At 37.0% G+C, this 13,040-nt stretch overlaps 1 protein-coding gene across 1 annotated transcript in view; it reads left to right on the forward strand.

Moving 5' to 3' along the window:
• PDGFC (platelet derived growth factor C) overlaps positions 1-13,040 on the forward strand; it is a 127,206-nt gene that overhangs the window by 100,785 nt on the left and 13,381 nt on the right. The gene's annotated exons all lie outside the window — the stretch shown is intronic.

Genomic DNA, 13,040 nt, shown 5'->3' on the forward strand with positions numbered 1-13,040 from the left:
CAGAAGTTGGGATCCAAGTCATGAAAGTAGGAAAGTGTAATTCTAAAATTGATTCAAAGCTATACATTTTGGATTTGTTTGAAGTACAGGTAGTCCTCACTTAACAACCCTAATTAGGAATGCCTAGTCCGTTGCTAAGCAAAGCAGTCATTAACAGAAAAAATCACATGATCACCTTGCTTAGTGATGGAGGTTCCAGCAGTGTCTGTTGCTGACATTAAATGATTTTTGCACACCTTTGGGCGGCTATACAAGTTGAATAAATAAACAAAATATGTTATTGAGAATCTATTCTCTTCGTTGATAGGTAGAACCATCTGGTCAAGTACTGTTCTGTGAATAGTATATATACTTTTCTATGACTATAATGTCAGAGAAGATAAACAGTTATTAAATTTTAGTTTGTTATGAACTCAAATGCTTAAATTTCACTGAATACAATGAAAGTTTCAAGTTTTGATTTCAATAAAAAAAATTAAAAATCACAGAGATAAAAGGTTTTTTTATAATAATCTTATCTGTACATTTTCATTAGTTTTAAACCATGAAAAATACCTCTATGCTATGAAAAATGCTATTTCAAGAAGAAGAAAATCTAGATGCATCAGCCGGACGGAAAGATGATAAACAGGAAATAAAACAGGGCAGGATTGTATTGATTATTAGCAGCCCCACACAGAGAAGAACTGTCCTAAATGTCTGTCAGAAGTGATTTTGTTTTAATTCTGTAACATAGTTAATTGTTCTAAACAGTTTTATGTTTCATGTAGGAAAGATATTCCTAAGTCATGATATTTGCTTCAATAAAATAAATTACCAAAGCTTTGATTATTAAAAGAAATGTGTCCATTTGTAAAATTATATTTTTGTTTTTACCTATATGCAGGTACAATGCATACATGGTTATCTGTTTAACACCAAATTCAGAGGAGATTTGATACATCTTATACAGTAATATTGTGAAAATGACAAATACCTTAAATCATATACAGATATCAGATATTATTGTATTTCTTCAGAAACATAGTCTTGGATCATTAGAATATATTATTATAAATTCTACAAATATTGTTGCCTGCTCAAGTGTTTTATCTTCAAAAAATGTATTTTAATGCTAAAATTCTTTGCAAAAAGGGAAGTACTGTAACTTGGCAAAAATCATGTTGAGAAAGTCTATCTCAAATCTATCTCAAATACTTATCAGGTTTACACAGCAACTATATATTATGTAAACAAACCTAATAAAACATTCCATTTTGAGTCTGGGTAATATTCGATCTAGTGACTTGTTTAGTTTAAATTATGTCATTTACAGCTTGGTATTCAACACTCAGGGTAGTAACAGCTATTGTTACTTGTGGGGGAGCTGGTGAATTGGATACTTGATGCCTTAGGTGCCATTAAGGAATGCATGACTGATTGCCAAAGGAGTTATTAATTATTCAGGGCACTGAGAACAAAGCTACTCCAGTTAAGGCTGAAGGAGGGGGTGACTATATTCCCTGCCTATCTTGGCACCTGGTAGTATGTTATTTGTCATTCAACAAGATTATGCCAAAACGTATTTACAGAAATTCTGCTTAGCCTTTTACATGGAAGCTGAGATGCAGTGTGGAAATCCAAGAAGCTTCCAAATGGCTACACTAATTTTAAATGTTTTTTGTCAGATCATTTTACCTTTCTGTATGTATTAGGTACTCATTCAGTGAGACAATAATTTTGTAGTGGGTAATTATTATTGGCTTAACACTTCTTAACTTCAGGCAATTGCATAAAATTAACCACTTTCATTTATCACAACCAAGTAGTTGTAGAACATCAAAGTCAATTTCCCTTCTTTCAAAACTGTTTAAAATATTAGCATTATCATTCTAAGTAGGTCAGGGTAAGAATGTTGCTGGACACTTAATTAGGCTATAGAATGTCTAATGGATAAAAATGTTGGTATCTAATAAATTGTAGAATTATGCTGGGTTAGAGTTTTAGTTTAGGTAATTTATGGAGTTCTTTTTAGGGAGCATGGTCAATTTAGAGGAATTAGAATAGGTACTGAGTAAGTGTATTGGCAGGGACGTGGTGGCTCAGTGGGTTAGGACGCTGAGCTTGTCGATCAGAAGGTTGGCAGTTTGGCGGGTCGAATCCCGAGTGCCGCATAACAGAGTGAGCGCCTGTTACTCGTCCCAGCTTCTGCCAACCTAGCAGTTCGAAAGCACGTAAAAATGCAAGTAGAAAAATAGGGACCACTATGGTGGGAAGGTAACAGCATTCCGTGCGCCTTTGGCGTCTAGTCATGCCGGCCACGTGACCATGGAGACGTCCTCAGACAAGCGCTGGCTCTTCGGCTTTGAAACAGAGAAGAGCACCGGCCCCTAGAGTCGGAAACGACTAGCACACATGTGTGGGGGAACCTTTACCTAAGTGTATTGGCTGCTTTCTTTTAATTCCAGGCAGCTTCTATTAAATCCCTGACAAACTATCTTTAGTTACTAACAGTATTACATCAATGAATGTTAGGTTCCTATAGTCAGACTTCCTATTTGAGTTACAATTAATTTTAACTTGAGATTTAAAGTACTGATAATTGAGTGTGTATCATCATTATTATTATTATTACTTTAACCATGGATTTTTATACATTTTTCTTTTGGATATGATTGGGAATAATCATTGTTATAAAGGGTAAGTGATATTGTAAAATGGACTTAGTTGTGAATGTCCACTGTAAGTCAGTATAAGAAGGTATATACTTGTTTAACCTTCTTATAATGTATTAACAAAATATTTCATTGGCCTAATCAGTAGCATAACTATATTACTAGTTTCATTTTGCGCATGTTTTGCAGGTAGGGAAGATATTCTCAAAGAAGAAATCTGATAAAGCTTCACATACTGTAGAATAACTGTTGCTCTGTTGAGAATATTGTTCATTTTGTGTTTGAACTGAATACTTAATAACTTCTTGAAATAAACTATTCAGTAGTGGAATGATGACTCTTGAAAAAGAATCATATTTGTCTCAGATATATTTAGTGGCATTGTGGCAGTGCTTCAGATTTATTTTCCAAAGATCATTTATGCTATGTGCCGTCTACATCTTTTAAGACATCTTTGTCTTTTTCTGTAATCTGAATATATTATATTAAAAAATGAAAGCAATACAGCATACAACACAAACACAAATGCATTCATCCACACATATAAATACATTATGTTTATGTGAGTGTATGTACAGTATATGTATGTAGGTACGTCTGGTGTCACTATAAATAATGACTTATCAAATGTTTGTGTCAGTATGTAAATCTTGGTGCACACTTATATCTGTTAGTTTTGATCTCAACCAGTAGTCGAGCTTAATCAGATAAATTTCTTATATTGTAATATAGTTGTGGATTAATTAAAAATAACAAGTGTAAAATAAGAGTAGGGTGATACCATTTCACTTTCTTCTTGATAACTATTTAATTATTTTGAATAGGAGTTGAAAACCATGGTTGACAATGCAGAGAAACTAGTTTTTCCTGAACTGATATCATCTTTTTGTATTAGGATTGTCTTAAATTTGGGGTTACGGTATGTTCCTTTCAGAGAAATACAATAGTTGATTTTAATTTTATTATAGTTAACATACAACATATTTCTCACAACACATTTTAAAGACTTATTTGTAATTGTTATATATGTACATTATGTTTAAAAGTTTGATACAGATAGTCTTCAAGTTATGATTGTAATGGAGCCTACCCATTACGGTCAAAATCAGGAGGATGTTAAATGAATTACATTAAGTGAACAAGCCCCCATCCCTGCTCTCTCCAATGAATTTGTTAAAGGAATATGTAGGTCATTAGGTGGAATATGGAGTGCCTAAGAAGTGGGTTGCCAAGATATGCCATGTTCTGGTTCCCACCACTTGGGGTCTCAACAGCTGTTTGGGTCTCCTCCTTACCCATCTTCACCCCCAATTGCTCACTTATCTTTCCAAGATCTCCAGGGCTCAAGAGGAAGGAGGACAGGTCGCTGTATTGCGGGACCACATTTCAGAATTCCAGAAGCAGACGTCTTTCCCTGAGGTGCTAGCAAAATTCTTGGCTTTCCTTTCCTTAGTAGCCCTATCCTTCCTTCCCAAGGCATTAGCATACACTGCTAACGCTAGAGCAGGGGTGTCAAACTACATTTCATTGAAGGCCACATCAGCATTTGCACTTGATTACTGTGTCTTTAAGGGTACAGGGGAGGGATTGGGGGGTGGATTCTTACTACACTGTGGAAGAGCTCAGAAGGGCCAACCAGATGGCTCAGGAATCTACAAACTTAGAAACTTTAAGACCTGTGGCCTTCAACTCCCAGAATTCCTCAACCAGCCATGAGGGCTGAGGAATTCTGGGAGTTGAAGTCCACAAGTCTTAAAAGTGCCAAGTTTGAAGATTCCTGAACTAGCTGGTAGTGGTGCATATTAATAAACATGGATAAATTCATCATACATTTGTCAGTGCAAAGGAAAATGATTCAGCAAAGGAACAGCCACCAAAGAAATTAAAACTGGTACTTTTTTCCTTTTTCTCCTACAGTTTGTAATAGTTTATTAGATTATAGAATAAAATATAAAAATACAAAAGCAAATATTAGAACACAGTGGGGAGGAAAAAGGGGGGAAAAGTGAGGGGGAGTAGGGAAAAAGAACAGACTTCCTCTGTTGCAGTAGAAGGAAGCATTAACATTGAACCTCAACTTTTTACTTTTCCATAATATTATAAACTAACCCATTTCTATAACAACAAATGAATCTAATCAGTAAAACCCAAAATCCTCCCCTCTTTTTTAGTCATCAAGTTTTTGACACTTTGTTAAGCACTGGTGGTACTCAAATATTGTCATGTCCTAAAAGTGGTACAATCTGTGAAAAGGTTGAAAAGCCCTGTTCTAATTTATACTGAGACTATGGAAGAGCATGTGAAGTTATCTAAATGCGACTACCTGGAGTGAAAATGGATCTAGGTAAGGTGAGGGAGGCTCCTCAAACCAGGAGGCAGTTACAGAATTTCCTGGGATTTGTGAACTTTTACTGACAGTTCATCCCCACATTTGCCCAGATAGCCCTGCCCATCACTGAGTTGGCCACTAAACTGGTCCATCAAATGCCAAGTGGCTTTTGAGAAGCTAAAGCGGCTCTTTGCTGCAGAGCCAGTCTTGAAGCATTCAAACCCAGATGAGCCTTTTGTGATCCAGGCAGATGCCAACGATATGGCATTGGGGGCGGTTTTACTCCAGAAGAACAAAATGGGGGAGCTGCAACCCTGTGGCTACATGTCTCACAAGATATTTGATACTGAGAGGCCATCTGGAAGAAGGAGGCTTATGCTGTCCAATGGTCTCTTCTGACCTGGAGACACTTTTTGAAGAGTAGTAAGATTCCCTTCGCGGTGTAGACAGATCACAAGAACCTGGAGGCATTAAGCTATCCCCTAAGCAGGTCCAGTGGGCTCAGTATTTCACCCATTACCTGTGTGGGGGGAGAACTTCCTAGCCAATGCCCTTTCTCGCATGCCTCAATACAGAAGTGCCCAAGAGGAAGTAGTTAATTCCATCATTCCATCCAGGCAGCTCACAGCTTACAAGGCAGCAGAGAACAGCTTCTCTACAACCAGTGAGAGATTCATTGACACAATTGTTAAAAGATGCCTTGGGGTCATATGAATGGTTCCAGAAACATAAAGATGACCTGATGTCAAAGGAGGGCTTGGCATTAAAGGGGGAAAAATTGTGCTTCCCAGCCAGCCAGAGAACTTTGGTCCTGCAGAAGAGCCATGATGCAAAACCCGCAGGGCATTTTGGATTCAAGAAGGTCCTTCATTTGGTTAAGAGACAGTTTTGGTGGCCAAAAATGAAAAAGGAATAGAAGACTATGTGGCCAGTTGTCCCTTGTATGCCTCCATGAAGCACTTACCTGGGAAGCCTCCAGGCTTACTACAGTCGGTAGCCAAGCCAGCTAAACCATGGGAAGAGATATCCATGGACTTTGTCGTGGAGTTGCCTGAGACTGCTGGACTATCATGTAGCATGTCTGAAGATTCCTTCAGCTTGGACCTAGCCAAAATGTTTGTTCAACCTCTCTACCGACTACAGGGGGTCCCAAAGCACATTATCTCAGACGGGGTGCAATTCACTGCAAAGTTATGGCTGGAATTATTGAAAATGCTAGGCTCCTCCCAGGGACTTAGCTCCGCTTAGCATCCAAGTACCAATGGGGCTGCTGAATGTACTAATCATTACAGCAATATCTCCGTTATGTGAATTATCAGAAGATTAACTAGGCCAAGCTCCTGCCTTTCGTATATAAAAATGCACAGCAGCACAAGTTTTACCCCTTTCAACGTGGCCACGGAGACTGAATTTGTGCCCATGCCAGAGCTCCCAAAGGAAGCCCCATCGTTAGGGTCATTAGCTGATTGGATGGATATGTTGAAAGCCATGTGGCCCACTATGTGTGAGGCAGTGAATAAGATGAGGGAAAGTCAAAAAAGGCAAGCAGATTGGAAGAGAGCCCCCCCCAGCAAGAGTTTAGAGTGGGGATAAGGTGTATTTATCCACCAAGTACCTAAACTTGAGGCAACCTTGTAAAAAGTTAAGTCCAAATACATAGGGCCTTTCTACATCATCCAGATGGAGCTGAAGTTTCTAAGAAGCCTCAGGCGAGTTCACCCAGTATTTCATTGGAGCCTTTTAAAATCTTTTCGGGGATCTAGAAGAAACCAGTATGGTTGCACAAAGATCTCTCTGATAAATTGAAAGACAAAATGGACAGGTATAAAAAGTGGAAAGAGGGATACATAACTAAGGCAGAGTATCAGGAGATAGCCCGAATCTGCAAAGATGAAGTCAGGAAAGCAAAGATAAGATAATCTTTATTGTCATTTTTTACTGTGGGCACAATGGCCCAATGAAATTTAGTTGCCCGCTCTCAAAGTGAAACACATACATGACCCACACCCCAAACATACTACATACAACATATGTACAGACCCACACCCCTACATATACATAACAATAAAATATTAAATACTGTCCATCTTGAATGTATAATGGAAGGAGGAAGCTTGAGAGTTCACAAGGTTAATGCTGTATGGAATGAAACTATGGTTGAATCTGGATGTTCTGCTACAGATACCACGAAGCCTTATCTCAGAAGGTAACAAGGAAAACAGGTTGTGAAGAGGATGAGTAGCGTCCCAGATAATCTTACGGACCCTGTTCAAACAATGCTTCTGTGCTATGTCCTGGATGGGAAGGAGGGAACTGCCAATGATCTTTTCGGCCATCCTTACCACTCTCTGCACCGCCTTCCTGTCTGAAGCAGTGATGCTTCCAAACCAGACTGTGATGCTGTGTGACAGGATGCTCTCAATCTTCCCCCTGTAGAAAGTGGCTCAGAATGAACAAAGACTTGCAACAAAAGTCAAAGATAATGAAAGTTTCTTTCAACATACAAATAATAAGAAAAAGGTCAAGGAAAATAGGCCCACTTAAGAGAGAAGATGGCAGGGAAGTAACAGGCAGTGAAGAGAAAGAAGAGCTGCTGAACTCAATCTTTGCCTCAGTCTTCACACAAAAAGGAACTATAGCCCAACCTACCAAAATTATAACTGTAAAAAACAGACTAGAAATAAAAACTAAGCAAGAAAATAGTAAGAGTATACCTGTGTAACCTTGATTAATATATCACCAGGAGCTGAAGGATTACATCACAGAGTTCTGAAGGAACAGGCAGATGTTATCAGAACCATTGCACCATATCTCTCAAAAATCCTGGAGCGCTAGGGAACTACCAGAGGATTGGAAAAGAACTTATGTGACTCCCATCTTCAAAAAATAAAGGGGGGTGGAAACGGATCCAGGAAACTATAGACCAATCAGCGTAACATCAATATCTGGAAAGATCCTGGGAAAAAATAATTAAAAAACAGATCTATGAACATCTAGAAACAAAGATATAAGTAGTAGTCAGCACGGTTTTGTTAAAAACAGATCATGCAAAACCAATCTTATTTCATTCTTTGACAAAGTGGCTAAATTACTAGACCAGAGAAATGCTATGGACATGGTATACTTTGACTTCAACAAGGCTTCAAGAAAGTAGACCACAACCTACCTCTTGGCAAACTTGAAAAATGTGGGTTAGATAGCATTGCCACCAGATGGATTTGTAACTGCCTGACAAACCTTACTCAAAGAGAACTCCAAGGTCCCTTCTGGCTCCATTCTGATTGATATTCACCAATATTACATACATTATTTTATTTACAAGTTTTTTCAAAATAGTCATGGTAAGAGATACAACTGCAACACAATTGTAGCAAATCATTAGAACAGTACATTTCTAAAAAGGCATTTTGAATTAAATACCACACTTCTACTTAGAAATTTCAGTTTTTATTTCTCATCAAAATGTTGCTTCCTCCCCAATAGTAATGTCGCAAATAAAATAATCATGAATTATAACCTTATTGCTCAAGGTCCCTAAATCATTTTTTCTTCTCATGCATAGGAAAGCAATCACAGTGACATTCAAATTAATCTTTTAAGCAAAAGTACTTCATGTATTTCCTTTCAGCTTTATTAGCAGTTACCATATCCTTTTAAAACTTAACTGTTCTGTGGGTTTGAGAAATAGCTGAATAGTAGAAAAGTATAGGCCTTCGTTCCTCCCCCCTTTTTTCTTCTTTGCATCTTTTGATTTTGCATAATGAATGGCTGATTCTTCATATGCTTTCCTTGTATACCAGTTTATGAATTCTGGTGTGCCTCCTGCAGTGGCTTGAGTGCCTTTCATTTTTTACTTAATCACATTTTTATTTAGACTTTCTCTCCCTCCCTCTTTCCCACCTCCTCCCCCATGTAAGACCTACCCAAACACCTCAAACAATTAGATCTGTCAAAATGTTCAAAGAATTCTCTCTCTGGTTCCAAGAAACAACAGCACCCACAACAAACACAATTGGCGTATGTCAGTTCTGTGCAGAACAATCAAGACCAGAAGAAAAATCAGCCAACATTGAATGCACACTGCTGTCACTTTATTTAAAACAGAATCAGATTACAAAGTTACTAGTGATAGAGAAATAATAAGCAAAATATTGGTTGCTTCTTGTTTTTCTGAATATAATCTGCATTTCATTCAGAAAGTTTTTCAAAATGCTATTTGCTATTACAGGTTGATAAATATATAAAATATGAATGGAAACAGTAGCAATGTAATATTGAATGCCAGCTGTTACACTAATGCTTCAGCCTTGCAACTTTGGAACTTGGAAGCGGTACAATACCTATTCTCTTAACCATAGCAATTGAGTATCACATTGGAAAATGTAATCCAAATATATTATGCTACCTATTGTAAAAAAACAAGGAAGCTAGCATACTGATACGTTTGATTTGTGTCCAGCCAGAAACTAAGCTAAGAAATAGTTTCAAGACAAAATGCAATTAATTATGCAATTCATTGCAAATAAATTTGGAATTTACTCTTTATATGCAAAGGAATGTTTTAAAATAGTATAATTAGAATATGACAATGCAAAATATCATTTACTTTTATTTTCTTTTTGTTGTTTATTCTCTTGAATAGTTTCCTGCGCTTCAAAAATATTAGCTGTATCATAGACACAGTATCTTTTTTAGATTTATATATGTCAAATTAATCTTTTCTCATTTTATATTTCAATGCACATTTTTTTCAGGACCACTGCATCCTTCCTGTGATATGTGGTAATGCCATACTATGGTGGGAATGACCAAAATACACAGTAGGCTGCTGTAAGAAATCTGAGAAAACAAACATGTTCTTAAATTCCAGCACATTGTGGTCAACCACTTAGTTTCACTTAATTTTGATAAGATTTCCCATATTTTGATTTATATGAATAACTGTCTATGGAGATTCTCACCCAGGTCATGGTTGTCCCAAAGGTGCTTTTTCAAGAGGCAACTGTTTTTTCTTTGAAGTTCTCATCCAAGAAGCTTATTCAGCTCTGATTGGATGGTGGGGAATGAAAGGATTTATATTCCTTGAAGACAGCTGGTCATTTATATTCTTTTAGAGAGTTGTTGAGGCCACTTGGAGGTTTATCTGTGTCCTCAGGGTCACCTGAGTTGTGCAAATGGGTGTGGAGCCTTCTTGGAACTGTGTTTTAGACTGGAGATAGATGATCCCTCCCTTTCTGTTAAAAGGGGGCCATTTAATTCTGACATAGATGTCCTCCTTGACCCCTCTTTCAAACCTGTGGTCCTCTCTGTGCAAAATATGGACTTTGCTGTATTCAAAAGAGTCACATTTGTCTTGTCCTGCTGAATCTTGTCCTGCTGGGTTTGTTCTCCTATGTTGTGCCATGTGTTTATGAAGTAGTTGTTTTGTTTCCCCAGTGTACAGATCTGCACATGTCTCACTTCCATACCCCACTTCAGTCAGAGCTGAAGAATATTCTTGGATGAGAAGCAATACATCTTCAAAGAAAAAAACAAGGAAATCCAGTTGCTTCTTGAAAAAGCACCTTTAGAACATTCATATGAGTTATTTTAAAAGTGCCAACTAGGCATCCTTTAATTATGGTTGACCATTTCTTTCTTACTAGACTCACTCATGTGTAATCTATAAGAATAGGCATGTTGAAAAGTCTGTTCTTAAGTTTTAAATGTTCCGTGTCAAATCCTTGAAAAAGGATATGTTTCATGCATTTTTCTCTCTTTTTGATACTTTATTAAAGTTTATTATAAGATAAAATACAAATAAAAACAAAAATGGAAAAAGTTGAAATGCAGAAAAAAGGGAGTGGAGAGAGTGTGAAGACATAAAAAGTAAATTTGCATTGGCAGTTAAAAGTATGTGCCAAGATTAGTGAAAAACCCATGAATGATATACTTTAAAAATCAAGAAAGGAACTAATGTGGCAAGAAAAGAACTAATGGCTACATACTTACTAGAAGTTAATATTGCAATTAGTAATATATCAAATATTAACAGCAAGAAATTAAAAACCATGAGTTTTTTTTAATAAAGTACACAAAGTTGGCTAATTGTAATTTACTATAATATTCAACTGGTTTAATACTACATGCATAGATCTTAACTATGTGTTTTGTTATATATATCTCCGTTTCAAAGCCGAAGAGCCAGCGCTTGTCCGAGGACATCTCCGTGGTCATGTGGCCGGCATGACTAGACGCCAAAGGCGCTTGGAACACTGTTACCTTCCCACCATAGTGGTCCCTATTTTTCTACTTGCATTTTTACGTGCTTTCGAACTGCTAGGTTGGCAGAAGCTGGGATGAGTAACAGGTGCTCACTCTGTTACGCGGCACTCGGGATTCGACCTGCCAAACTGCCAACCTTCTGATCGACAAGCTCAGCGTCCTAACCCACTGAGCCACCACGTGTTCTGTTCCAGCCTACTACCGGCCCTGCAGAAATGTCAGGGACAACCCCTTTTCAAAAGTCAATAGGCTGAAAGTAAGCCAACCAAATTTATTTACACAAATAAAACAAAACAGATCCAAAACAGAGCAAAACAAATACTATCCACGACTAAATCAGAAGCTGTTCAAACAGTTGCCTTCAGCAACCAGCACCTCCCACACATTCCCCTTTTAAACACAGTTTCAAGGCGTGGCTTCTCTTTGCCTCCTCCCGAGGTGCCTCATTGCCCTCCATTGTTCACTCCTGCTTGTCTGCCTCCTGCTTCGAGCATCCTTAAACAAAGCCAGCTGTGAATCATCTTCATCCAAGCTTTCAGGCTCACACAGCTGAGTGCATTCTAAATACTTAACAAACATTTAACACTTATCTCCCTGTGAGAGAGCCTGTGGCCTAGGGGTTAAAACAACTGCTTAAGACGGTCTCCCTTTATTCTTTGTTAGCAAGCCAAAAAAAAAAATTACACAAATATGAGCTGCCACTGCTGTGGCTACTGCCTGTAGATGGCCTTGGGTTAGGCTGAAACAGGAAATAAGATTTGTCCCATGTTTGGGACTTAAGCAAGTGCATTCTAAATACTTAACAAACATTTAACACACATACACATATATATATATACTGTATGTGTATATATATATGTGTGTTTGTGTGTGTGTGTGTGTGTGTATAGAGAGAGAAATATACAGATATCTGAAGTATTTGTTTCTTATTCAGTTAATTGCAGCTTGGCATCAGGATCAAACAAACAATCTTAATTATGAGTTATTAAAACAGTCAATTTCATTTCCTACAGAATAATATTGGTTTCCTTAAAAAAGTAAAGTTCAGTCTAATTTTAGTTTTAAAGATCAAACAATACTGAATTGAAATCAGACTGGAAATAAAAGCTTTAGACTTATTCGGAATCATACTGTAAGATCAATGATCTAAATAAGAATAATCAATATTTAATTACAATACTTTACATACTTAATATTAGCCATTTCTATTGTTGAAATATATTTTGACCATAAAAGGCCTAAAAGCAAAATACCCTAGACATGTCTTTATGAATTCAGTCCTACAGTTCAATTGACTTTTGCTTACAATCAATATTTATTCCTTCACTGAAGCCCCTGCAATATGAATGTTTCTGAATTGTTTCTTTTATTTATTTATTAATTATTCTTGCATATATGCATGCATGCAATTTATCTACTACCTCAATCCTCATCCTTAGCAATTTAAAAATTTAGAATAGAATAGAATAGAATAGAATAGAATAGAATAGAATAGAATAGAATAGAATAGAATAGAATAGAGCTGGAAGGGACCTTGGAGGTCTTCTAGTCCAGCCCCCTGCTCAAGCAGGAGAACCTGTCCTGTACCATTTCAGACAAATTTGAAAATAGTAAGAATAAAAATACATTTTAAAGTTGCAATAATGAAAATATAACAAGTGATATCCAATAATATATACATTGTATGTGTTTCATCATCAATTTTATTATTACAGCCAAAGGCCACACATAAATCAAACATCCAAATAAAAGAAAACTATACAGAACCGTCACAAGAGGACTTAGCAATACAT

The sequence above is a fragment of the Vipera ursinii genome (assembly GCF_947247035.1).
Source record: "Vipera ursinii genome assembly, chromosome: 7".
NCBI lineage: Eukaryota > Metazoa > Chordata > Lepidosauria > Squamata > Viperidae > Vipera > Vipera ursinii.